This window comes from Lissotriton helveticus, chromosome 8 (genome assembly GCF_964261635.1).
Source record: "Lissotriton helveticus chromosome 8, aLisHel1.1, whole genome shotgun sequence".
Taxonomy (NCBI): domain Eukaryota; kingdom Metazoa; phylum Chordata; class Amphibia; order Caudata; family Salamandridae; genus Lissotriton; species Lissotriton helveticus.
This window is the reverse complement of record NC_136069.1, coordinates 228,964,664-228,992,556: the sequence shown is the minus strand read 5'-3', so window position 1 is coordinate 228,992,556 and position 27,893 is coordinate 228,964,664. Positions and strand designations below refer to the sequence as shown.

Genomic DNA, 27,893 nt, shown 5'->3' with positions numbered 1-27,893 from the left:
GGTTCACAATGTCTCTGCTACTAGCATAGAAAAGCGTTAAGGTCTTTATAACGTCTGGAATTTCATGAATAAGTCTGTGTATGCAGTGCACTTTTCAGCCTAATAAAAGCCTAGAAATCCTTGTCATCACCACTGACCATCAGAAAGTTTTTTTTGATATTTACTGCAGTTTGCCAGTACTAGACCTCACAGTTTTCTTATTTAATCTCAATTTGCCTTATAGCCGCCCTGGGTTTTTATTTGACCATATACATTTTGAAATAATGATATCTAAGTCTTTGAAGAAACAAAAGAGTAGTCTTTGCAGTCCAATGCGTATGGCATAATTGTGTATGGGTGTCAATGTAATTTTCATTGATTCAATGTGACTCCCATCAACTGAGAAATTCTGGGGACCATTTCTCTGTAAGTTCTATAACCCTTTGAATTATTGTATTCTTATTTAGTATAATGGTTTCTCCCATATCATTATGGAAATGTAGGCCAAGGTATTTGATTGGGCCAGGCTATCATTTTAGTTCAGTTGCTTTTATCATAGATTTGTTACACATTATGTTGAGAGGCCTGCATTCTTATTTTGTTTTATTTAGGATGCATCAAAAACTTCTGAATATTTGTGATACTTTGTCGTAAGGCAGGATTCGAAGTTTGCTCCTCAAAAACAAATCAACGTTTTTTATCTGCACAAGATGTAGATGCTTTATTACATATTTTCATACCCTTAGCAAAGTTTCGCTTTTCTTTGAGAGAGCACAGTAGAGGTTCTAAGGACACAGCAAAGGACATTGTTGAGAGGAGACAATCCTGTTGAGCACAGTGTCTCAACAGAAACTATTCAGAAGTCAGGCCATTTGCTTTAATCAATGGTTACGGCTATTGATAGAATGTCATGATTTTGTCAAATTCCTCAATTTGGTTTGCTTTCACCATTAGGGATTTTCAAAATCCCCACGTAGCCTTATCAAAGGCTTTTCAGCATTAAGATTTGCTTACTACTGGTGGGGAGGATATTAAAGTCTTTGTGTTGGTGATTATATGACATAGTAGACTGGTTTTGTCGCAAGACAATCTGTTTTTGTTGAAACTAGTTTGTGAAGTATGCATTAGTCAGTTTACCATATTTGTAAGCTTATTGACTAGTACTTCAGTGTACATTTTGCAATCGACATTTAGAAGTGAGATAAGTCAATAACTAGGCGACTCCAAGGAGTCTTTGTCCCCCTTTCAAATAATAGTAGCCTTTGCCACTGTGCCTTCTACTCTACCTTAATACGAGAACTTAAAAAAAAAAATGGCAAGGGGATTTGATAGGTTTAATTTCAACATTTTGTAAAAAGAATTACTGAGTCTATAAGGGCCAGGTGCTTTTCCTAGAAGTTATTTTGTATTTCAGCAATTGTTCTTGAGCATTCCAATGAATCACTTTCCAAACTGGAAAGACATGGTAGGAGGAAATAATTTAGATACTTATCGACTTTTTTCTTGATCAGTTTCTATATTGTTGTGTAAATGTCTTGATAGAATTTCGTCAGCTTTCAAATTATTATATTGTCTTTCATGGAAATAGTACCATTTCTGGTTTTGAAATATAAAATATAGGATCAATATTTCATAACTTTCAATCAATTAAGCAAAACTATAGCCTGATTTGTATGTCCACATAACAGCTTTCCTTTCTCTGACTGAACTCAATATCCAGCATTTTGCAAGGGTGAGCCGGTGACTTATCACCTAGCAATCACAGAGTTAGGCAATAACAGCTGCTGTCAAATGGGTCAGGAAGGACAATTCAAAAAATTAAATTATATTAAAGAAGTGAGAGTCTGTTTTTATAAATCATGAATTAGCAATAAAAATGTGACTACAATTTAAAAGAGTCTCTGAACTTCTGTTTCTCAGTGCACTTTGGGTTGGTGTCTCTACCTCTGGAGGCCAGTTGACCCAAGTACTGGTAGGGCGGTTCTCCTTTTGGACCTTTCTGCAGCCTTTGATACCATTAACGATTCTCTATTGCTTTCCAGACTAGAGCATTCTGGCCTTGATATTCTTGTAGTAAAACATCTCCACTTAATGCTCCCAAATAGTTTTCTTACCACATTTTAACTCAGTGCCTAGTCAGGAAAAACCTAATGCTCCTCGAGGATCTGTAACTTCTTCACTACTTTTCAATATCTCCATGTTAACCTTTAGCTTCTCTTCTACATGCTAGGCGGGTAGAGTGCAACAAGTGCGTTGATGACACTCAGCTGCTGTTTACATTAACATCTCTGCAAATAACCCCCTCTTCCTTTTATTTCACACAGGAGAAGCTGACTGTGTCTGTCAATGGATGTCTTCTAACTTTCTTAATTTGAATCCTTCAAAAACAAAACTCATAACCACTAAAAATGTCATAGGAATGCGGAATCCACCCTGTTAGCTCCCGTTAATGCCCACCAAATCTTTCAGCTAAAACTGTATGTTAGTGGGTATCCGCCTAGACACTGACCTCTCAATGCCATTTCAGATACTTAAAGCAGCAAGCTTGCATTTCTGGTAAACTAAACACGTGTTCAATATTCTCCGTTACATCCTTTCAGACTATATTTATATATATTTTAAGATCTTGGTATTCGGGTCATGGCAAGGAATTAACAGACAAGCACACCAAACTTGGCCACACTATTGTACGGCAAGATTATAGATTGCATATCATCAAATATTACCCGTGCGCCCTACATTTATATATTTACACCCTTATTTCAATCGCACACTGGACTATGGAAATGCCATTTACCTGAGATTGCCAGAGAAAAGTTTTATTAGACTACAGCTGGTGTAAAACGCTGCACTAGCTACAGGTCAAGAAGAGTGCAGTTTAAAGCCCTTGTTGCAATATATGGGATATTCAGCAATTCTTCATCCCCATTTCTGGACTCGATATTCAATTTTTATGTTCTGCAGCATCATCTATAGTGCCACGATGCTTCGTCTTATGCATGTTTTACAAATATCAATAACAGCATATGAGGAAATGGGGTGTCTTAAATGTTTGGTTGTGAGACCTCACCGTGTCATAAATTTACCCGCCCCTTTAGGACCAGTAGGTTTTGTTTGCTAACCCCTCTAGCACAATCCTGGGTAGTAGTGGCACTGAGCAGCTAGGCTTACACAAAGGAACAAGTGTAAAGCATTCAAACAGCACCAAAACAATTGCAGAAGAAATGAATGAGACACTCTAGAAACTTATGTAAAAAAATAGACTGTATTTTTAAGTCTTTTTATTCCAGAACAAACAAGATCCACCAGCGGGTTCTGGAGATACAAAATGTCTAAGGTACAGTAAATATGCACTTTTTCCTTAACCATGAACAACCATTGTAAAATTCAAAAAATGTGACACTTAGAAACGGGAACCAACCATTACAAAGCAGTCATTACAACACACTACCTTTACAACAATGCTTTGACAATGCAACTGCCTTTATATCGCACGCCATTGCAACGCAGTCATTACAACGCATGTCACTACAACGCATGCCATTACAACGCATGCCATTACAAAGCATTATAAGGTAAATATGGAGATTTTCTAGTTTGAGGGTGTGTATGGGTTTTGGGGTACATGGGAATAGTAATTTTCACCCCTACACTATCCAACACTTTCCCTACTCTTGCTCTCACTGGAGTAGGAACAGTAATTTTCACCCCTACACTATCCAACACTTACCCCACTGTTATAATAATAATAATATTAATCCACATTTGTAAAGCGCACAATCACCCGTAAGGGTCTCCAGGCGCTGGGGGCCGTCGGGAAGATTAAGCAAGCTATTGCCCAGAGTCACATGGTGCTGGGCTGACCTGCTGCCGGAGCCGGGGATCGAACCGTGATCCCCAGATTCCAACGTCAGTCGCCCTGGCCGCGGCGCCACACCTCTCCCCTAAAAGAAGTATGCGTTGCCATGGTATGTGTTGTAATGGTAGGTTTTAAAAATGCGTTGGAATGGCATGCGATGTAATGGTAGTTGCGATGTAAAAACCGTGTAATAAAGGCATGCGTTGTATATTGCTTGCGTTGTAACATCATATATTCCTTAGAGACTTTTCAAGATTAACTTAGATAAGTATCAATGCGATTACTTAGAGTTAATTTAGGCGACCAACTATGGCAGGGTGCAAGTCACGGGGACCAGTTAGGTCCACAGAAACTTTTACCTCGAAGGAAGAAGCAGTCTACGGTAGGTTCTAATCACTTTTATCCCTTTTCTATAGGTTCTTATAGAAGTGGTCCTGATGCAAGGAATATGGAATGATTAAGATGCTGTGAATGATATCCCTGCGTATTTAGAGGGTTGTAAAAATGACTCCCCAAAATTAAACGGGGAAAGGGTACCCGCGTTACTATTCGCAGATGATACCATATTAATCTCTCAAACTAAGAAAGGTCTCCAGGCACTAATTCACTCATTTAGTGACTATTGCAACAGAAAAGGTCTGGATATTAATGCCAAAAAACCAAATGCATGGCCTTAAACCCTATCAAACCACAAAAAGGTTGCCTAACATTAAACAGACAAAAACTGGAATTGGTCCAAAACTTTTCGTACCTGGGGGTTTCCCTTGATTCATTTCACGTGGAGGCCCCAGATTGAGAAAAGTAAGTTATTGTTTCTCCACTTACCCAACCCCTACTCTTGCCCTTCTAAATGATTCCCTTTTGTCGGGCATTGTCCCGTCCACTTTTAAAGAAGCCACGGTCATACCACTATTAAAAAAACCCGGGGCGGATCCTGGATGCAAGGCAAACTTCAGGCCTATCTCTCTATTGCCTTATTTGGCGAAAAACGTTAGAGGCACACGTGGCGAAAAACCTCTCTAACTTTCTGGAGGAGTCCTCTTGCTTTGACCCCCATCAGGCTGGATTCTGGCCTGCACACTCCACGGAGGCAGTGGTCACCGCAGTCTTGGATACCCTTCGAGACTGCGTAGATAGACGTTCTCCCCAGGCCCTAGTGCTACTGGACCTGTCGGCCGCGTTCGACACGGTCGACCACAACATCTTGATCGACCGTGTCGGACAGGCCGGCATACAGGGCATGGCGGCCTGCTGGTTGAGGTCCTTCTTGGAGGACCGCTCCCAAGCGGTGCGACTGGGGGACTTGACCGGTGTTAAACAGGCCATCCCTTGCGGAGTGCCACAGGGCTCCTCCCTGTCACCCCATCTCTTTAACATATACATACTCCCCCTTATACAAACCTTGAGGGATAAACAGGTGAGAGTTTTTAACTACGCAGATGACCTGCAGCTACTCTTCACCATTGATAACTCCGAAAACTCTTTGAGCCATTTCCAGTCAACCATGAGGTTTATTAAATCCTGGATGGACCAAAATCAATTGAAACTAAACCCAGGTAAAACTGAACTGGTACTGACTGGGGATAGTGCCAAGTACTGGGGCTCTCACTACTGGCCTTCAGAACTGGGTCAAGCTCCGCAACCATCACCTTCGGCTAAAACGCTTGGAGTCATTGTGGATAGTGATCTCTCACTAAAAACACAAGTGGGACAAGTGGTATCCAAATGCTTTTACCAGTTAAAAAAAATTAGGAAGGTCAGGCGGCTACTAACGACTGAAGCAATTACCCAGGTTGTGATCGTGATGGAGCGAGATAGAGAATAACTTTTTATTCCAACTCGTGAAGTTATACTTCCATAAAATAAAATAATCCTATTAATGATTTGTGATGTATTTGTACTAAATCAACTTAGATTAAACTTTTATACGTGGGAAAACTAACACATGTGCTCATAAATGTGCAAATCTGTTGCATCTTTTTGTTCGTAAAAAAATAATAAATTAATTTTGTCGTTCTGTCATGTCATAACTAACTGCAGCTGAATTTAAAAAGTGGCATGCGCTTATTTTGCTTTCCTTGTCTATGTGATGTCATTCTACTCTCTATAGGTGCATAAAGAATTTCATGGATTTATGAAGACTGGTAGATATAAAATGCTGCTTTATTTGTTTGCTTTGTGCTAGGTAATATTATACTAACGGTGGGTTAAATAATTAGCAAACAAAGGGTGGAAACAGAATGAATAATATTTCTTTCATTAATTATTTTCTTGTGTTTGTTTATACATTAGAGAAATTAAGTTGACTGCTTTGGGCCTAGTTCACTCAAGCTTACTAAAAAGATGAATTAAATTTCTGCACGAACCCTGAGATGTCCTTTCTAAAGTTTTCCATCAAAGTAACATTTGTTGAACTGCGATGAGGCTCTGACATTATTCTGGTCGGACGTGGCCAAGGCCAGGAACCGGCAGAAAGAACATTTGATAACTTGGCATCCGAGGAAGTGAAATGAAACTAGTGAAAAACTATGGCAAAATTGTTGCAAGCAAAGGAAGCCTCGGATCACGTACAGTAGAGACAATGGAGTCTAAGAAAGTGACGGAACTGATGTTTTGAAATATGGGGTGACATGTCACTTGTCACTCATGAGCCAATGGGACATCGACTTTTGCGGAAAGTTTTACTTTTACTTAGATTAGCTTAGCGCAGAAAGGTATAAAGATCCATGCCCCGTGGATGGGTCACGCTGCTGCTTTCTAACCTTTGGATGAGGGTGTCGTGCTGTCGGACTTTGCTTGGAGCACGTAAGAAATCCAAAAGACTTTACTTTATTTCCATTTATTTCGTTTATTTAGGGACTTAGGTTCTAGAAAATGCTAAACTTATAATTCTTTGCAAATAATCTGAATTCTATATGATGCTTATAAATATGCTTATGACAATTCTAATAAAATGCTTAAATAAAACTATATCCTTATAATTCAAATAAATAGCTAATAAAATCTTACTTTTGAAAACAAGCTGGTCTTATCATTTCGGGAGTGTAGGTTATCATTAGTTAGATGCCATCGCCAAATGGTGGCCAATTAAATAATTAGGATTTGTTTAAGTAATGTTGTTTATTTACCGCGGATATATATACATGTATATAAGTTGTATATAAGTTTAATTAGGCCACATGATTCAGTTGGTCAAAATATGTCAGGTTTTGTTAATGGGTCCATGTTTTTAAGTAGTGATTTTTAGAGTGTATGGTGAAGTTAGGTAGCGTAGTTTATGACATATTTCCTATGGGCCGCTGGATCAATTCTTCTGGTAGCAGATTTTGATGGTTACTAAGATAATCAATGTATTATGGTATGAAAATAGGATCAATGTTTAAAACATGTTGAGTTTGTTTTTCGTGCTATATGTGAGTTGTACCGGTACAGATAGTGTGATGAGAAGGTAGTCACACAGTACATTTGATCTGTTTCAGTGTAGTGGTATCGCCGTGTATCACTAGTGTTGTGGCCGTGCAACACATGTTAGGGCTAGGTGTGAATGTTGTATAGTGAGGATTATCTAAGAAATTTGAACAGCATGAGTATAGGGACAATGTGCCAGTTCTAAAACTCACTGTGATAAGAGTAATAGTATATATTCGAGCTTGAATGAAGGGTAGGATAATGTCGGTACATGATTATCTATAAACAGGTGAAAGTCCTGTAGGGATACATGTTTTATATCTATAAACAGGTGAAAGTCCTGTACGGATAACGTCGTTTATTTTATTAACGGTGCATGATATCTATAAACAGGTGAGAGTCCTGTACGGATTTCATGTGTGTTTGATTTTAGGGTCTTCCCGTTTGAAAGTGCGTGAATGTTTTGTAATTATGTTCATGTCGAACTTTTGAATTAAGTCACTTAATTGTGCATTCTAGAGGGAAAACGAGTTCATTAATTACTTGTTTGAAGGGTAGAGTAAGAGTTGCTCTACTGGCAATTGAAAATTATTCTATGAGAATAGGGCCGACTATTCCAAGCTGAGAATACTTGTATGAATGTAATTCTATCACTTATTAGAGAAACAGACAGATGAGTCTTTCTTGTCATTGTTAAAAATTAATTTTCACCGAAAGAGCGTTCTTAAAATGGCGCTGTGAAAAGATTTTGTGAAGGAGGGGTGAGCGCTGGGAGTGAGACGCGAGAAACCGCAGCTGCTGTGTACGTCACAGGGCCGCGCTGTGATTGGGCGACATACGTCACGAGCTGTGTTCTGATTGGTTCTCGAATCTCTGATGAACTGTAAGCTGATTGGTTCTTCAGAAAAACGTCATAATTATTGGTTGAGCAAAATAGTGACGTAGCTCAATCCTGATTGGCTTGTTGGTGTGTTTCGCGCACGGATTGGCTGACTTTGCGGAACATCCCGCAAATATTTTACGAACAATTTTATTAATTAAATTTTATTAATTAAATTTGACTTTTAAAAATGAGTTATCATTTTAAACATGTTGAGAAAAAGCCTACGTTATTTCAGAAACTTAAAAATGTTATTTCACCGGACAAGAAAATAGAAACGCGAGGTGGTAAATTACTTCATAAATATAAAACACCTGCAGCGTATATGGAAGGTGAATATGGTTATCATACTGTTTTGTGGTTTGATATTTGGAAACACTACACAAAAGATGATGGTGTTTTAACTTGGCCGGACGATGGTTCTTTTAATGTAAAGATTTTAAGAAATTTAAGAGAAAAGATGAATGCTCTTGTACCAAAGCTGAGACCTACTCAATTTGAAGCTTTAGTTGAATGGGAGGATGAAATGTTTCAACTACAAAGAGAAGCGAGTGGTATTAAAAGACCTCCTAAAATACCAAGTTATAGAAGAGAAACTCATGAAGATAGAATGCGAATGTGGAGACAGGGAAGCATGAGCGATGGACTTTATTTAATTAGAGAAATGGTTTTAGGATCTTCTAGTAAAAAAAGAACTGAAAAGAAAAATAATGCTCTATTAGAAAGTGAGACTGAAGATGCAGTTTTAGAAGAAATTTTCACTTCTAACAAAAGAAATGAGCCTTTGAGACCTCCGCAATCATGGTCTACTCCGATGGTTTCTACAGAAACTACACCGAGTGCACCTCCGATTAGTGAATCTTCTAAATTATATCCAAATAATTCTGAATCTTTTGAAACCCCAGAAAAATTAGAAATTAGGACAAATGCTGATGTCTGTATTGGAGGTAAACATTTTTCGCTAATTCCAAGAGAAAGGGAAGCTCCAAAAAACTATATGAGGGAAGTTAAAAATGAAGAAGTTGAAAATTCTTCTGAATATTTCCGATCAAAAGAAGAATTAATTCGACAAATGACAAAAAGCATGGAAGCTGTGACAGTTCCAGTAACGATTGGTCCTGTTCAGCCTGTTTTTGAACGAAATGAAAATAACAAAACAGGTTTAACAATTCCTCTAAATGTTGAAATTCAAAGGGTTGCTGAAAAACTTTACTCAGATATATCTGAAGTTAATTCGGGAAAAACAAGAATGCCTGATCTGACTTTTAATGAAAGTTCTTTTTCTAAAACACAGATGGGTGCAGAATCTGATGCTGAATCTTCTGATCCTAGAAAACAAAATTCTAAACTTGATGTTGCAAAATTAAAAGCTAATCTGGAAGAATTAATTATTGGTACAATTGGTCCTGACAGTTTAAAATTTTATCGTGATGATGAACTCCTGTTCATCTGCAAGAGTATTCAGTGGAAAACAAAAAATAAATACGATCAATTGGAAGAACTGGCAACAGAACTTGAAATTGATTTGAACAGGCAAAAGAATTTTGGAAAACATTATAGATTAGATTTTTCAGAAAAGGATATTGAACACTTGAATTCAATGGGAAGAATAATGCATATAAAAGAATTAATTGTTTACATCAAAAAATTGGGAGAGTTGAGTAAGTGGAGAGTTAAATGGACAAGAAAGAAGGAAGATGAGAAATTAGAAAAATTGTCAAAACAATTTCCAATGAGAGAGATTGCAGGTGGAGGGTATGTTCATGTCCCTTGGTCAAGACAAGAAATTCTGTTGTTTACAAATGACTTTCCTAGATTAAGAGAGAAACCTGTCGAGTGGTATCGTCAGGTAGACAGATTTATAAAAGTCTCAACATTTCTGTGGATTGATCTTAATGGATTCTTTGACATTGTTGTTCCATCAGATCTTTGGACAGAATGTAAAATTTCTATAAGTTGGCCAAAGGAGGAACCTGAACGAATTAAAGAAACAGGTGCTCCAGCTCCGATAGTAATGGATTTTTATGAAAGAGTGATTTTATGGTTAAAACAAAAAATTCCACCAAAAGAGGTTGATTGGGTCAAAATAGATAGAACTAATCAGGAACCGAAAGAATCAGTACATTCATTTTATGAGAGGTTACTGTTAGTTTTTAAACAATACAGTGGCTATGAAAAGCTGGATGAAAAGGATATGAGTCATTTCATCTATAGATTTGTTTATGGTCTCAGACCAGAGGTTGGAGAAATGATCAGAAATAACATTGTAGGTTGGCAATCACTTTCAGTTGATGACATTTTAAGAAAAGCTAAATACTGCAGTGATGAGTTAGAAGTGAAACAGAAAAAGCTTAAGGAGAAAGCAATGTGGGCTCAAGTGAAAGTGGCCGAGCAACAAATTGCTAGTCTTGGAAATAAAAATACTAATTTTGTTCAAACTCAAAATTCAAATCAAGGTCAAGGAAAATTTAAATTTAATATTAACAGAAAATTTAATCCTAAAGTTGAAGAATTAAAACAGAAATTACCTTGTTTCAATTGTGGAGAAATTGGACATTGGAGAGACGAGTGTAAGAAACCACCTAGAAATGTAAAGAGTCCATTGTTAAATCCACAGATGCAGAGTGATGTTGATCTGCAGCGACAGCTACAGTTGCAACAAAATCTAAATGATTTGAGTCTTCAGCGACAGCTGCAAAACCAATTGAATCACCAGCAAAATCAAATTCCGCAACCTCCTTTCCCTAATTGTGGGGGAAGTCAAAAATATAATCCAAATGTGGGATTTCAAGGAGATGATCAGGTAATAAGAAACCATATGCAAATTGTGCAAAATGCTTCTGGACAGTTTTTGTTAACTGAACAACGAGAAAGTGATTCTGATGATTACTTCTGACGGTGCCCGAGAGAGGGGGAAGAGTGTGTTATTGGAGCCACTCTTGAGGTTGACCAGTCTGGTCCATTTGTAAATGGGAAAGTTAATGATGTAGACATCACTTTCTTAGTGGACACTGGTGCTACCCGTTCTACTGTTAGATCAGTGGAAATTGAAAACCTACCTCTCTCTGGGGAAACCATCCAAGTAGTCGGTGTAAGTAATCAGCAAATCAGAACGGATCTAACTGATCCAGTACCAGTTGAAATTGGAAATTTCAAAGACAAACACAGATTTGTGGTTTGTAACAGCAGTCCTGTGAATTTGTTGGGGAGGGATATATTGTGCAAAATGAATTGCAGAATATATTGTTCTCCTGAGGGAGTTGAACTACAAACAATGGAGGAAGATGGTTTGTATCGAATGACTATGATGTTGGTAGAAACAGAAGAATCAAAATTGTTTCCTGCTTTTGAAAAAGATAATTTACCAGAAGAGCTTAAAGAAACAGTAAAAGCTGAAATTTGGGATTTGACTGGAAATGAGATGGGTCTGATGAAACATGTCGATCCAGTCAAAATATCTTTAAAGCAGGGAATAGAATTTCCAAATATCCCTCAGTATAAGATGAAAGCAGAGACAGTTGAAGGAGTTATTCCTGTGATTGAAAAATTCATTAAACAAGGTGTTTTAAAAGAAATTGAGAATAGTCCTTGTAACTCACCGATTATGGGAATCAAGAAATCAAATGGAACATATAGGATTGTTCAGGATTTGAGGAAAATTAATCAGATTGTTATTCCATGCTGTCCTGTGGTTCCAAATCCTGCAGTTATTTTGTACCAGATTCCACATGATGCAGAATGGTATACTGTTATTGATCTCTGCAATGCGTTCTTTACTGTACCATTACATCCTGAGAGTCAAGACATTTTCGCTTTCAGATTCCAGAGTAGGACCCTCACATGGTGTAGAATTCCTCAAGGGTATACAGAGAGTCCTTCTATCTTTAATGAGCTGTTAAAAAGATCTTTGGAAGATCTAGATTTACCTGGCAGATCAACGTTGGTGCAGTATATTGACGATTTGTTGATAGCTGCTAAAACGAGAGAAAATTGTGTGACAGACACAATTATACTGTTAAATCATCTAGCAGATGAGGGACACAAGGTGTCTCCAGCTAAGTTGCAGTTTTGTAAACAGGAGGTAAAATATCTTGGTCACAGAATTGCAAAGGGAAAGAGACAAGTGACAGTTGAGAGAATTAAAATGATTCAAGCAATGCAACCTCCAAGAACACAAAGACAAGTCAGAATGTTTCTGGGAATGGTTGGTTACTGTCGACAATGGATAAGTGGATTTTCGGTAATTGCGAAACCACTACAGAGATTAACAAAATCAGATGTAAAAGATCCAATTGTTTTAAATGAGGCTGAATTTGAGTCTTTTGAAAATCTATAAAGAAGCTTGTGTGAAGCTCCAGCTTTAGGCATGCCAAATTATGAAAAAGGATTTGAATTATATTGCAGTGAGAGAGAGGGATGTGCTTTGTCTGTGTTAATACAAAGACATGGGAATTTAAAGAAGCCCATTGCATATTTCTCTGCAGTTCTTGATCCAGTTGCTAAAGCTTTACCAGGTTGTTTAAAAGCAGTTGCTGAGACAAGTATCAGTCTTGAACAAAGTGAAGGAATCATAATGGGATTTCCTGTGAAAGTTTTCGTTCCTCATTCAGTTGAAATATTACTGACAAGAGGTAAAACTCAGCATTTAACTAGCAGTAGGTTGACTAAATATGAGAAAATTATTCTGGGAGCAGATAATGTTTCTATTGCAAGATGCGTGAATCTTAATCCTTCTACATTGTTACCTGATTCTGAAATTATTGATGAAAATGATGTGGAACATGAGTGCTTGGATGTTATGGAATATTGCACCAAGCCTAGGCAGGACATTAAAGATGTTCCTTTGCCTGAATCAGATTTTGTTTACTTTGTAGATGGTTCTTGTTTGAGGTCAGACGGAGGTATTTTAAAAGCAGCCTATTCAGTTTGTACAGTTGCTGATGTTGAAGAAGCATCATGTCTTGAAGGAATTCGTTCAGCACAGGTGGCTGAATTAATTGCTTTAATTCGTGCCTGCGAAATTTCAAAGAATTTGAGAGTTACCATAATAACTGACAGCCAATATGGGTACGGAGTTGTGCATGATTATGGACAGCTCTGGTCTCAGAGAGGCTATTTAACTTCAGCAGGGTCACCAATTAAAAATGCAGTGTTTATTAAGAGATTGATTGACGCTATACAGTTACCTAAGGAGATCGCTGTGGTTAAGTGTGCAGCACATACAAAAGGTGTGGATTTTATATCTAAAGGCAATGCTTATGCAGACGAAACTGCAAAGTATTGTGCCAAAAATTGTCGTGCATATAATCGGGAAAAAAGCAAAGAATGTGATTCAAATTCATTGATGCTAACATCAGTAGTGGAAACATGGCAGGAAATCAGGGATTTGCAAAATGAAGCTGATGATGAGGAAAAAGATTCGTGGTTAAGAGCAGAATGTAGACCACGTGATGAGGATGGAGTATGGACTTACAAAGATGGCAGAGTAGTTTTACCAAATTGTTTGATTGCTGACATGGCCAGATTATATCATGGTCCTGGCCATATTGGAAGAGATTCCATGATCAGACTTTTTAAAGAAACTTGGTTTAATACCAAGTTTAGAACTATTGCTGAATCTTTTTGTCAGAGGTGTTTATCTTGCCAGCAAATGAACCCAAACAGAAAGTCAATTGTGGGTACAGGAGTTATTGGTCAAGAGGGTGGTCCTTTCACCAGACTGCAAATGGATTTCATTGAGATGCCCTTACACAACTGTTTGAAATATGTTCGTGTGATTGTTTGTTTGTTTTCAAGATGGGTAGAAGCTTTTCCTACTCGACATTGTGATTCAATTACAGTTGCAAAACTGTTACTTAGAGAAATCATTCCAAGGTACGGTTTTCCTGTCACTATTGAAAGTGATGGAGGGAGCCATTTTGATAACAAACTTATGAAATTAATTTGTGAAGCATTAAATATTGAGCAGAAAATACACTGTGCATACAGACCAGAGGCATCTGGAGTTGTTGAGCAAATTAATGGAACAATTAAGAACAGGATTGGAAAAATGTGTCTAGATACAGGTGTAAAGTGGACTGATGCTCTTCCACTAGTTCTAATGTCATTAAGGAGTACACCTGATAAGAAGACAGGTCTGAGTCCTCATGAGATTTTAATGGGCAGGGTCATGAGGCAAGCTTTTGTTCCAGTTGGCAAATTGTTGAGCATTAATGACAGTGCTATTTTGGAATATTGCAAGAGACTGTCTGACGTAGTGACTTCTGTGTCTAATCAGGTGGGAACTGAAGCACAATCTGATGAAAAAGTACAGACTCATGATTTGAAACCTGGAGATTGGGTCAGGACAAAAGTTCATCGAAGAAGAAATTGTTTGGTCCCTAGGTGGCAGAAGCCTAGGCAGATAATTCTAGTCACTACAAATGCAGTAAAATGTAGAGGATTGAAGAGGTGGATACATCCAAGCCACACTATTCCAATTCCTACTCCTGAAAACTCTGATGAAGAGAGTGATTCTACAGATGATTCTGATTCCGAAATAGAAGGTGAAATAAATCCAGATTCTGAAGATCGACAGAGAGGTCGACATCTGGAAAATCTGCAAGTGAATAAAGACTTGAATAAAGAAGATTTGGGAATCATCGAAATTGACTCTGAAAGTGATGAAGATCTGATTAAAAGAAATTCAGCAGAAGAGTCTGTCAAAAAAGTAAATGGAGTAGAGACTATTGAAAAATTTGAAGAAAGAGAAGTTGAATCAATTGAAATTTCCGACCAGGAGAGTATTGAAAAGCAGAGGATAAGCTCTGGAAGAAGGAACAAGAAGCCAGAAACTGGGAAGTTGAAGGTAATTGAAGAGGAGGAGGAGAACGAATTACCAAGTACCAGTGATGGAAGACAAAGTATAGTTCCTAACGGAGTGAAACTGCCGAGTAGAAAAGGTCCTGTGTCAAGAATCAAAATTTCTGACAGTGACTCTGGAGAAAGTGATGTGAATGATGAAGATGGAAAAGTAAAGAAAAGATCTTGGAAGTCAGAAACAAATGTTTCAGAACCGAAAAGAAAGATCTTGAAAAAAGGTGATTTGTGGCCAAGCGGAAGTGGAAAATTGAGAGTCAGGCTAATTAAAAATTCGAAGGAGCAAGTGGATGAAATCACTAGTCAAAAGGAGCCTGAGAAGAAAGCTGAGAAAGGGAGGAAAATAGAAGTAGTTTCTAGAAAAACTAAAAGAGTTGTGAAGCCAAATCAGAAATATAGGTCTCCTGAATGGACTTATCTGATAATTCCTCCTGTTATTGAGATTAATAGTAGCAGCCAGGAAGACGAAATTGAAGAAATTAGTGACAATGATTGAAGTACTGATTTATTAAATTGGGTTTTTTCTTTTTATTATTTGGCAAAAGGCCGAAGAAATTTTGTTAGGGGACACAAGGTCGAAGAAAACTTGTTTAGCTGTGAAATTGTTTGTGACATAAGGTCGAAGATACATTGTTAGGGCTAAGTTAAAAAAAAAAAAATCTTTTAAAAGGGGGGTGTACAATTTTGTACAATTTAGAAATTAATATTTTAAAATAATTTTGTTTCTTTTTATCTTCTAAAAAAAAAAAATGCCTTACGTTATGGAACGGAGTACTTCAAAGTGTTCTATATTTAAGAGATGCTGTAAGATGACTCTGGTATGTGTGCTCGTGTTAATTCTGCTCTGGTTAGTACTAGCTGTTGTTATTCCTTTTGAAATCAACAAAAATTTACACAAGGTCAATATGACAAGCAAAGCTTCAATTAGTCAAAACAAACAGTGCAACAAGCAAAGTTATTGATCACAAACCTGAAATTCATCAGGACAAATCTATTAGTGATTTTTCAAGCAATACATTTGCAAGGCTTTTAGGAGAATATGTAAAAGTAATGGACGCTAAAGATTGCTATGTTTGTGTAAAATTACCTGCTTCTGTTTCTGAGGGAGTAACATACAATATGCTTCCTCTTACATATGGTATAACATGTAGTGTGTTAGCTAGTTTGTTCTATCAAACTGGACGTTTAGAATACTATTATTCAAAATTTGACGAAATTTTTGCAAATTTAAAAATTTAGAGTGTTTTGAATAAACATAAGAATGCTAAACAGATGAGGGAATTTTTCTTAGTAACTAACGAACTCACTTATGAGTATGCTTACAAGAATAATCTAACCTGTAAACTAAGTACTGAAGGCAAGAATTTCCTGAACCTTGTTGAGGAGAGAAGAGCAATTTATAAAAGAAACGAATTAGTTAAGCAGACTAAATCTAGGTTCTGGCAAAAAGAAGATGAGAAGCTTAATGGTAAAACTTTTGATAATGTTGCAATTCACATAGATAAACCAGTTAGTGGTAAGCTTTGTATTAGAAGAGATAATACACTTTTTGATAATTATTTTGTGGGTGCTAGTAATTGTGAAGACACTTATCAGATTATGGGTGGTTGGGGATTCAAGGGTGGCAAGGATCCAATTTTTCCTGGAATTTATTTTATTTGTGGTGACAAAGCTTATTATAATCTCCCAGACCACTGGTATGGGACTTGTTTTGTTGGAATTGTTTTTCCAAAAATATTTCATGTTGACAGAAATTCAGAAGGATTGTTCAAAATTAATAATCATGTAAATAGATATAGAAGAGAAAGTTTCACAGAAATTTTAGGAGATATTTTTGAAGCAGTGATACCCATAGTGGGTATAACATTGAATGCAGGGAAAATTAGAAAATTATCCACAATTGTTGATAGATTGTCCACTGATACAGCAGATGGTTTCCAATTAGTGAATGTTGAAGTTATTGCAATTAGAACTATGGAGATGCAAGATCGCCTTGCTTTGGATATACTACTAGCAAAAGAGGGAGGAGTTTGTGGCATTCTACATGTACAACATTGTTGTACCTACATACCAGACGAAAGTAAGAATATTGATATGTACATTAAGAATATTACAGAAATACATTCAGAGATAGTTCCATTAGAAGAGGATGATTTCTCAGAGCGACTTTCAAAAAGGTTTCAAGCTATAAAAACATGGTTTCAAGAAATAGGTGGTTCAGTTCTTGGCAAGATTTTAACACCTTTGATTGTGATAATATTTATAATAGTTCTATCGAAAATTGGTTGTTTATTACACAAGAGAAAGAAACAAATGAAGGAAAAGAAGAGAATTTATAAAATAAAAAAGGAAGAAGAAAATGAAATAGAATTACAAGAATTACATAGGGCTTGTTATGATAATTGCAGAAACAAATTTTTAGAATACTAATCCAAGTGAATTTGAATCATTTTCTATTTTAGTTAAAATTTTCTAAATTTTGGGTGTGGTGTGGTGATTTGTTAATCACCAGATGAGGGAGTTGATGGAGCGAGATAGAGAATAACTTTTTATTCCAACTCGTGAAGTTATACTTCCATAAAATAAAATAATCCTATTAATGATTTGTGATGTATTTGTACTAAATCAACTTAGATTAAACTTTTATACGTGGGAAAACTAACACATGTGCTCATAAATGTGCAAATCTGTTGCATCTTTTTGTTCGTAAAAAAATAATAAATTAATTTTGTCGTTCTGTCATGTCATAACTAACTGCAGCTGAATTTAAAAAGTGGCATGCGCTTATTTTGCTTTCCTTGTCTATGTGATGTCATTCTACTCTCTATAGGTGTATAAAGAATTTCATGGATTTATGAAGACTGGTAGATATAAAATGCTGCTTTATTTGTTTGCTTTGTGCTAGGTAATATTATACTAACGGGTGGGTTAAATAATTAGCAAACAAAGGGTGGAAACAGAATGAATAATATTTCTTTCATTAATTATTTTCTTGTGTTTGTTTATACATTAGAGAAATTAAGTTGACTGCTTTGGGCCTAGTTCACAAGATGAATTTAATTTCTGCACGAAGCCTGAGATGTCCTTTCTAAAGTTTTCCATCGAAGTAACATTTGTTGAACTGCGATGAGGCTCTGACATTATTCTGGACGGACGTGGCCAAGGCCAGGAACCGGCAGAAAGAACATTTGATAACTTGGCATCCGAGGAAGTGAAATGAAACTAGTGAAAAACTATGGCAAAATTGTTGCAAGCAAAGGAAGCCTCGGATCACGTACAGTAGAGACAATGGAGTCTAAGAAAGTGACGGAACTGATGTTTTGAAATATGGGGTGACATGTCACTTGTCACTCATGAGCCAATGGGACATCGACTTTTGCGGAAAGTTTTACTTTTACTTAGATTAGCTTAGCGCAGAAAGGTATAAAGATCCATGCCCCGTGGATGGGTCACGCTGCTGCTTTCTAACCTTTGGATGAGGGTGTCGTGCTGTCGGACTTTGCTTGGAGCACGTAAGAAATCCAAAAGACTTTACTTTATTTCCATTTATTTCGTTTATTTAGGGACTTAGGTTCTAGAAAATGCTAAACTTATAATTCTTTGCAAATAATCTGAATTCTATATGATGCTTATAAATATGCTTATGACAATTCTAATAAAATGCTTAAATAAAACTATATCCTTATAATTCAAATAAATAGCTAATAAAATCTTACTTTTGAAAACAAGCTGGTCTTATCATTTTGGGAGTGTAGGTTATCATTAGTTAGATGCCATCGCCAAATGGTGGCCAATTAAATAATTAGGATTTGTTTAAGTAGTGTTGTTTATTTAAAGTGGATATATATAAATGTATATAAGTTGTATATAAGTTTAATTAGGCCACATGATTCAGTTGGTCAAAATATGTCAGGTTTTGTTAATGGGTCCATGTTTTTAAGTAGTGATTTTTAGAGTGTATGGTGAAGTTAGGTAGCGTAGTTTATGACATATTTCCTATGGGCCGCTGGATCAATCGCCACTGTCCTGTCCCATCTGGATTACGCGAATGCCATCTATCTAGGTCTCCCTCGCTATTTGCTTAAGCGTCTCCAGATGGTGCAGAACTATGCTGCTAGGCTGATCCTGAAGCAACCAAGATGGCAGGCGGCTGCTCCTCTTCTCATCGAGCTGCATTGGCTTCCGGTCACACAACGCTGCTATTTCAAAGCAGGTTGTATGATCTTCAAGTCATTACACGGCAAAAGCCCTAAATTTATTAATCAACTGATCACCAAATACGTCCCCCCCCGCAACCTTCGCTCACTCCATCTAGCCCTTCTCCAGACCCCTCCCTTTAAACTTAAACGTTCTGGTGGACGGAGATTTGCAACACTGGCCCCCGGCCTCTGGAACACCTTTCCCCTGGAGATCCGTTCTTGCCAAGATCTCTTACCTTTTCGGAAAGCACTGAAGACCTGGCTTTTTAGACAAGCTTTTTAATCCTCCTTCTCCTTCTCCACCTCCGATTGTGTTACTGTCAACTTAGCGCCAAGAAACTAATCAGTGTTAGTGCGCTCAATAAATGATTTAATAACATAACATAACATAACATAACAAAACACCATACCCATCCTAAGAAAGCAGGGTGCAAGCACTAGTAAAGCTGTGTCACCAGCACTAGAGCTATTTAAATTTAAAGTCCAATCGGCAGTTCTCTATGGTGCTGAGATCTGGGGGCCCATGTCTAAGGATGCTTTCACAACCCTGGAGAACAAATTTATGAGAAGCCTTGTAAGGGCCCCAAAAGGCACCCCTTTAGTACCTCTTCAGTTGGACCTAAACGTTAAAAGAACCGACCATCACACTATCGTTCGCCCCTAATGTTTTGGGTGAGACTCTGGCAAACACCAGAACTGCTTGACTACAGGAATGGGTTAAAAGAGGTAATGAGTTTGGATGTACTGAATTCCAACATTTGGCTAAAACATGTTAAATTATGGTTTGATAAAATAGGTTTATCTCAATTTTGGGAGAATCCGGAAAGGTTACCGTTCAATTAAAAAAAATGGTGAAAACGGCTTTTTGGGGTTTTATGAACAACCAAATAACTGATGGAAATAGTGGTGGGACTTTGGTAAACAACTTTTTAAACTTCAAGGATGAGCCTCTTTTTGAGAATTCCCTTGATGAAGTCGAGCCCCCGCTAGCTAAAACCCTATTTATGAAATTAAGATATGGTAACCTTTTGACTAATTCAACTCTGGCACGCTGGTCTAGAAGGGGTAATGCTGACGACACAACGACCAGCGAAATCTGTACTATGTGCGAGGGCAATTTTAAGGTGGATGACCAGCATATCCTTCTTTTTTGCCCAGCCTATGCACTGGCCAGAAGAAAGTGGATTAAACGTTTATGCAATCTTTTGGGAATAAGGTCATGTAAGACGGCACTAAGAATGATCAAATCCGACACAACCCGAACAATAGTATTTAGTGTCAGTAGATTTTTGCTTTCCATCCACTTTGTGCGCAGGAAAAAAGGCCTAAAGCTATAAGGTCAATGTTGTATATCACTTGCCCATTTGGTTTTATTTGCCCATTGGTTTGATAGTATGTATTTTTATGGTTTACTTTCCAGCTCCCTGTCCAAATGTATTTCTTGCCAGGTATGCCACCATGTTTTTATTTTTCCCTTTCGTCTTTTTAAACTGCTTTGATTTTTTAGCAACAATTGTTAGCTGTTCCATAAATGGTGCTTGATATGAATTTTGTAAATGAAATGTGTTTTTTATGCAAATCTTTTATGGCCATGTATGGCCGAAATAAAGATCAAATGATTTGAAATGATTAAGATGCTCAAGGATGCTGTGGATGCAATGAGGTGGACAGGGGTCTTTGTGCACTTACTCCTCCATCCACAACTTGGTGAGGCAGCCCTGGTCACTGGGGTTGCCATCCCTAAAAGTCCTCTCGGTCCTTGTAGAAGTCCAGCCACCACTGGACTACCAGTCGCCCCATATTGCGGTTACAGACAAATAATTTCCCGGTGATAACTTGTTTTCTGGGTGATGAAGCTGCACACCATTGACTTTCTCGGTTGCAGCAGACTCTGGAGCAACTTTGAGCTTTTGTTCCTGGTCCCTGGAGCTGCACAGTAAGGTGGCATGCCAGCTTGAAGATTTAGGCTACCAACTTGCCTCAGCAGACTTCTTCAGCTGTTGTGGCCTTGTGCTGTGGACAGGAGGTCAGCCAACTGATCCCTGGAGTCTCCGGCTTTGGCTGAGCTCTGGTGATGACTTCTTCATGAGCACGACACAGCTGGCACAGTCCCTTCTGATTTACTAGACACCAGGTTCAGCGGATGCTGTCATGCCGGTGCAGCCTACATTTGCCAGTTCTTTGATACAGCAGGGCAGTCCTTCTTCGGTCTTTCTTCCAATCCAGTTGAAATCTGAGTTTGTGGTGCCAGGGGTGTCCTTTCATGCTCAGAAAATGCCCTCAAGGTAGGACGCAGTTGGTAGCCAGTAGGCTATCAGGTTTCCTTCCTCTTGACCACTTCCTGTGAAGTGTCTGGCTATCCCAGGATGCACCATTCTACCCACTGCCCTCAAGGCAGAACCCCACTCTTGGCATCCAGAGCTCCCAAGCCCAAGCCAAAGGTGTGGCTTCCAAGGAGGCTACACTCCTCTGGAAAACCAGTTTGTAAACTAGTTTACCCTTTCCTGTCCCTGGTGCCAGCCTGTCTACCTAGCCAATAGAGCAGCCCCCTCCTACGTTTTTCCCATTTGCCCTAAGGCGGCTTCTCCTTTGAATCCTCCCTTTTGGGTCAGCACCCATGTGGCTTCCTGCAGGAGGGAGGTATCACCTCTCCCCCACAGAGTCATTAGCACGCTTCCCCAGGAGAACAGAAATCTGTCTCAGAGACAAGGCCCCATATGCCACCATTAAGAGCACAGGGAACTAAATCAACAAAGTGGCAACTTTGTAAAAGTTGCATACAGCAACAAGTTACATTAATTTTGACTTAAGAATCAAGTCGAGCTTAGTGTAACGAGTTGTTTGGCACCTTGGAGTATCAACTGTGGTCTCACCTTTCAGGTTTCACCACAGTGAGGTGTAACCCTGTACTCGCCAATCAGGCTACCAAGTCCACAGTAAAAATGTCAGTTTCACATTTTTACTGCCAGAGCATGTAAAATACATGTTCTGCCTGTGAGGCTTTAGGGCTCGGTAGGCCTGCCATAGGGGTGACTTAGGCATATTGCAAGGGAGTCTTAGCTTTGCCATTGCTTTTAATGGCAAAGTCGGGCTAGTGGTTTAAAACTGCTCTTCCAGTCCACAATGTCTGACTTGGAGACTTGTTTTACCTGTGTCACACCCAGGGTGGCATAACAAGTGCTGCAATCCCAGGGACGGCCCTCTAATGTATATACCCTGGGTACCCTGAGTACCACAAACTAGGGACTTATAGTTAAGTTAGCCTACGCCATGATAGTATAAACCAATGTAACACACGTTTTAGGGTCAGGGCGCTGGTGCTGATGTCTGGTTTGGGAGGCATCAGTGCAATCTCAGAGTCAGAAAACCACCAGCATCAGCCCAAAAACTTGGTGGGGGGTGACCTGCAAAAAGAAGCATTTCTCACACAAAACAAATTAACATGCGAATAATTGTTAAGCCCGGAAACACAATTTTCTACAATGTTTCTCATTAGACATGATGTTGAGGAACAAAGTTCTGTTATATAAACGGATGAAGGGGAGGTCACGGTTGTTCTTTCAACCAACACACATTCATATTCGTAACGTCATTGTTACTTCTGTTTTGCTCTATACATACCTACAGATGTTCAATAATATAGTTCATCACTGTAAAGATTGCTGCTGGAATGTGGTCCCTACTCTTTGTTACCTTAGATATAATTGACTAAAACCCTAGATAATTATTCCAAACCTCACTCAACATGGTCCCCCAAAGGATAGTGGAGCACCTCCATAGGGTCTTGTGACTGGAAAATGCACCGGTTCAGTGAAAATGCTGAAATCGGCAGCAGGGAGCTATAGGTTTATTGTGAAGGAACTTTTATGCCTACCTACCTAATCAGAAGTTCAAGTTATCAAACAGCTTCTGCTGAGTAGAACTTAGGCGTGTCTTTTGGGGTGATAGCTGCTAAACCTCTAGGGCATTGATGAAGACAACATTTTATTACAAACACTGATGGAACTTTAAACTTGTGGTTCAGTGGCACCCTTGTGTATTGGTAATTGTAGGTGGGACCATATGCTAGCAATTGTATAGGGGCAGTTATCACACTCTGGAGAGAGGGGAAACTTGGAAAGATTGGAGGCCCTCTGAAACAAGCATTTACAATGCAATGGTTTCGCCTTTTGAAATGTTTTAGCTATTGGCATTGTAAATGACAACATTTGAATTTATGTGTTGGTTTTGAAAACAGATAAATAAATGGCATTGTCATTTACAATGCCAATAGTTTAATCTCTAGATCGAAACTTGTAAACAGCTACTCCAACCGGAGTGTTCCGGCGCTAGAGGTTCACAAATGACGGCAGCCAAGGACGACTTAACTCTAAAAAAGGCATGTTTTTAGCTGTTTCTTAAAAAGGTAGTCGTATCAGTGGATATCAAAAGCACTTTTGTATGTATATTGTCAAAAACTGCACGAAATACACTAGCTTCACTAATCATTTCACATGACAACTACACAATAGCACTAGCTGTACCACAAACCTTCCCTTGATCGCAATCACCAAATTCAGACCATTACTATCTCAACGACAGAAAAACACTGAATTCCATCTCAAACAAACTCAGCCACATGTAGACTCTGTTTACTAGCTGCATGGAGCTTCTTACCAACAGGAGAGCCATCGGGGTTGTATGCACCAAACACGAACATACCGCACACGGACAGCGGGAGGGGGCGGGAACAGGCACACGGACAGCGGGAGGGGGGCGGGAACGGGCACACGGACAGCGGGAGGGGGCGGGAACGGGCACACGGACAGCGGGAGGGGGAAGGGGGGCGGGAACGGGCACACGGACAGCGGGAGGGGAGGGGAGCACTCACCTGGACTTCTTCCGGGGGCAACAAAGACAACACCACGGAGACACAGACAGGGAGACAACATGAGGCGAGATAGACGTAGCACAGAAACAACGTAAACATGCCGACGAAAGCATTCTTAACTCTTAAAAAGGCATGCTTTTAGCTGTTTCTTAAAAAGGTAGTCGTATCAGTGGATATCAAAAGCACTTTTGTATGTATATTGTCAAAAACTGCACAAAATACACTAGCTTCACTAATCATTTCACATGACAACTACACAATAGCACTTGCTGTACCACAAACCTTCCCTTGCTCGCAATCACCAAATTCAGGCCATTACTATCTCGACGACAGAAAAACACCGAATTCCCTCTCAAACAAACTCAGCCACATATAGACTCTGTTTACTAGCTGCATGGAGCTTCTTACCAACAGGAGAGCCATCGGGGTTGTATGCACCAAACACGAACATACCGCACACGGACAGCGGGAGGGGGGCGGGAACGGGCACACGGACAGCAGGAGGGGGGAGGGGGGCGGGAACGGGCACACGGACAGCGGGAGGGGGGGCGGGAACGGGCACACGGACAGCGGGAGGGCAGGGGAGCACTCACCTGGACTTCTTCCGGGGGCAACAAAGACAACACCACGGAGACACAGACAGGGAGACAACATGAGGCGAGATAGACGTAGCACAGAAACAACGTAAACATGCCGACGAAAGCATTCCATTGGAAAGACATGAGACGGGGGCAACAGAGACAACACCACGGAGACAACATGAGGCGAGATAGACGTAGCACAGAAACAACGTAAACATGTGTGAGCATGCGTACACATACACGTGCACACACACATGAACAGTTTGTTGTTCTGTGCATAAAAGCCCAGCTTCAGTAGCCTTAACCTTGGGAAGGCAGCTCCAAACTATTTGTATGTGCCACATATTTAATGAGATTACAGGTTTAAAAACTGCATATTGCAAACAAGGTCTGCAGTGGATGGTGAGGGCACACTGGCCACATTGAAAAGCATATATTGAGTGGCAGCGGGTTAGAAGCATATGGCCCAGAGGCAACAGCCTCATTGAAATCACTACTGTGCTCATGATAGGCCTATCCAGAACGACAAATTACCTCAAAATGGTTCTGTTCTAAAAAGTCTTTCAAAACAACCTCAGAAGAGGAATGCTCATCACTGGCCATTAGGATGCACTCAACGTGGTGCAGGTGGTTATGTGCCCCCCGGTCTCTTCTGTGTCCCCTCTACACCTCCACGCTCATGGGGATCGGCTAGGACCTACATGCAGCGCGTGGCTCCTAACACCCACCCATAACTCAGAAATGTATGTGTATGTGTCATTGTGTGTTATGGATAAACATCTCCAAATTCTCCAGTCGTGAAGTCACCTGAGGGAGTGCGAATAGTAACACCACGCGCTCTGCCTTCGCTGTTCCCTCAGGCGTGTTCAGACACTTCCTGTCCTCCCATGCTTGGGTTGCGCCACATAATACCAGCCCTCAAGACGGATTATTGCAGAATAAAACATTCCAGTCTTAATACCGCCTTTCTGGGCAACATATCCCTTACAGGGCGGCCTTAAGTGGACATTTGTTCTTTACCAGTGGGGCTTGCAGCTCAAAACTGAGGTGCTGATGTCCCCTCCTACCTGCGGTCACACTGCGCCACACTTCGAATGTGACAATTGTGGAATTTGTAAGGAGCACATGGGTACTAGCAATGTTTTCATGAAGTCTTCACAAACACAGAAGAATCCGTTCCCCACAGTAGAATCAGATTTAACAGATGAGTGTATAATGCACTTCCTCCGCGTCTACCTACCCAGGGTTGGACTGAGACAGAAAAGAGGCCAGACACCAAAGTAAAAGTGCACACCATTAGCGAATTATCAAGCTAACTCGAATTCTTAAATCAGGTCAATTTTGAATTCGCAAGGGCATAATGTCAGGGGCGTAGCTTGGTCAGTAAGATTGGGGGGGTGAGCTTCAGATTTTCCAACAATCACTCTGGCATATAATGTTAAAATACATTATACGACAAGCAGGGTGCATGGTAGGGGCCTACGTTGCAGTGGAAAAGGAAAGGAATGCTGATTGGTAGGGGCACTAAGTGAGAGAAAACACAATATCTTGTAAAATAACCAACATTTTTTAAGGAATTTCAGAACAGAGCGAGAGAGTGTGTGTAATATGTTTTTGTCTGTGTAAGTAGAAACTCCTGGTGCAATCCAGTGGCATAACAAACCTTGAGGGGGCCGCCCCTGCAAAGTGCATGGAGCCCCCCCCACCCCCAAGCTCCAGACCCAGTCAGGAGCTCTCAAGCCCGCCCATGCACAGTGCCGGAGGGGGCCCCCTGGAGCTCACCAATTCCCCCCCCCCGCACCGTGGGGGCTGCGGGGGCTACTGTTACACAACTGGTGAAATCCGACAGACACCTCTCCCATACCCGACTGAAAGCACCTATACCTAACTATTTATCAGGAACAACATTTATTTTTGGGGGTGTAACTCCCCAAACACCCCCACCCCTCCCCCCCACAAGCTAAGCCCCTGCAGGATGTATAGGTGTTTTGCAAAGTATGGGAGGCTGCACGCATTCCTGCTTGCGGCAGGCAATGTTTGTGGTAAGATCAGATATCAGCAGAAGGAGACTGGCCCACCAGACCATAAAACAGGTGCACGAGCAGCCACAAAACTGACCCGCACACTGACCTTTCAGACCAGACCTTCATGCACTGCCAGATTTCCCTCTGTCCCTGCGTCCCTGTGCCTGCCTTCCACATAGGTATGTTTTCACCTACGATCCCTGCATGTCATTGTGAGGGAAGCGCGAGCCGTGGTTTAGCAATCTGTCCAGGTCTAGTTGAGACACGTGCGCGAAACTCATAACACAAGCACGCCGTTCGGGGTGAAAATTGAGACCATTTTCTAACTCCGAATGCATTCAAAATAGACCGACACGGTGTGACAGGCGGCTGTGCCAGGAAAACCGGAGGCCCACATGATGATGAAGACCCATACTTGTAAAGCGGGAACATATCATCCCTTAAGGTTTCAAGGCGCTGGGGGTCGTGGTTGAGGAGATTAAAGTGAGCTATTGCCCAGAGTCACATGGTGCTGAGCCGAGCTTCCACCGGCGCCCGGCATCGAACTGTGAGCCTCGCGTACGGAGTCAGCCGCTCTGGCCACTGCGCCACACCTCTCCTTCACTGTAGGCTGTCCCAAGGTCTCACAGCATCACAAACATTCTACCGCATTTTAAGTGCAAATACTATCTTTACTATGTTTAGCTTCCAAAAAACTCTACACCCGATAACTACAGAATGTTTTATTTATGTCTGACTCGTGATATAGCAAGAAAACAACTTTAAATACTGCCCACAGGTGACAATCACAAACAGGTTCCATTTTGCAAAAACACAGATCTTCCGGTAAAATCTAAATCACTAGCTATCAGACTGCAGTCTAGACAATGGTGCCACCGAGCGTGGGCATAAAAAATAAATGAAACTTCTCAGCACGCGGCACGAACGAGAAAGTTCCTTCCTACCGTTTTAATGTCGTCCGCCGCAGCCTCCCTGCTCCCAACCTTGGCTTCGCCTCTGGCGCGCCGCGGAGCAGCACGGGGAGACAAAGGCGCGCTCAGGGGGCAGGAGGGAAGTGTTGACGAGGCCCTCGCAAGTATGCAGCCATTGCCTGGGCTTGTCGCTTCCCTTTCAAGGTGTGTGCACTGGAATTACGTTACTCGGCTTTCAAAGAGCAGCAAAAAAACACGTGAAACTTCCAATCCGTCTGCTGTGCACGCAAGCATGCATTTTCCAAACGCAGACCCTTCATTATC

General features: G+C 40.1%; 1 protein-coding gene across 1 annotated transcript in view; it reads right to left on the bottom strand.

Annotated features, from left to right (window-relative positions):
- AMOTL1 (angiomotin like 1) overlaps positions 1-27,657 on the bottom strand; it is a 431,088-nt gene extending 403,431 nt beyond the window's left edge. The window contains exon 1 of the mRNA XM_078656975.1: positions 27,603-27,657. The gene's annotated coding sequence lies outside the window, so the exon portion shown is untranslated. The remainder of the gene's footprint in view (positions 1-27,602) is intronic.
- Between the last annotated feature and the right edge of the window lie 236 nt (positions 27,658-27,893).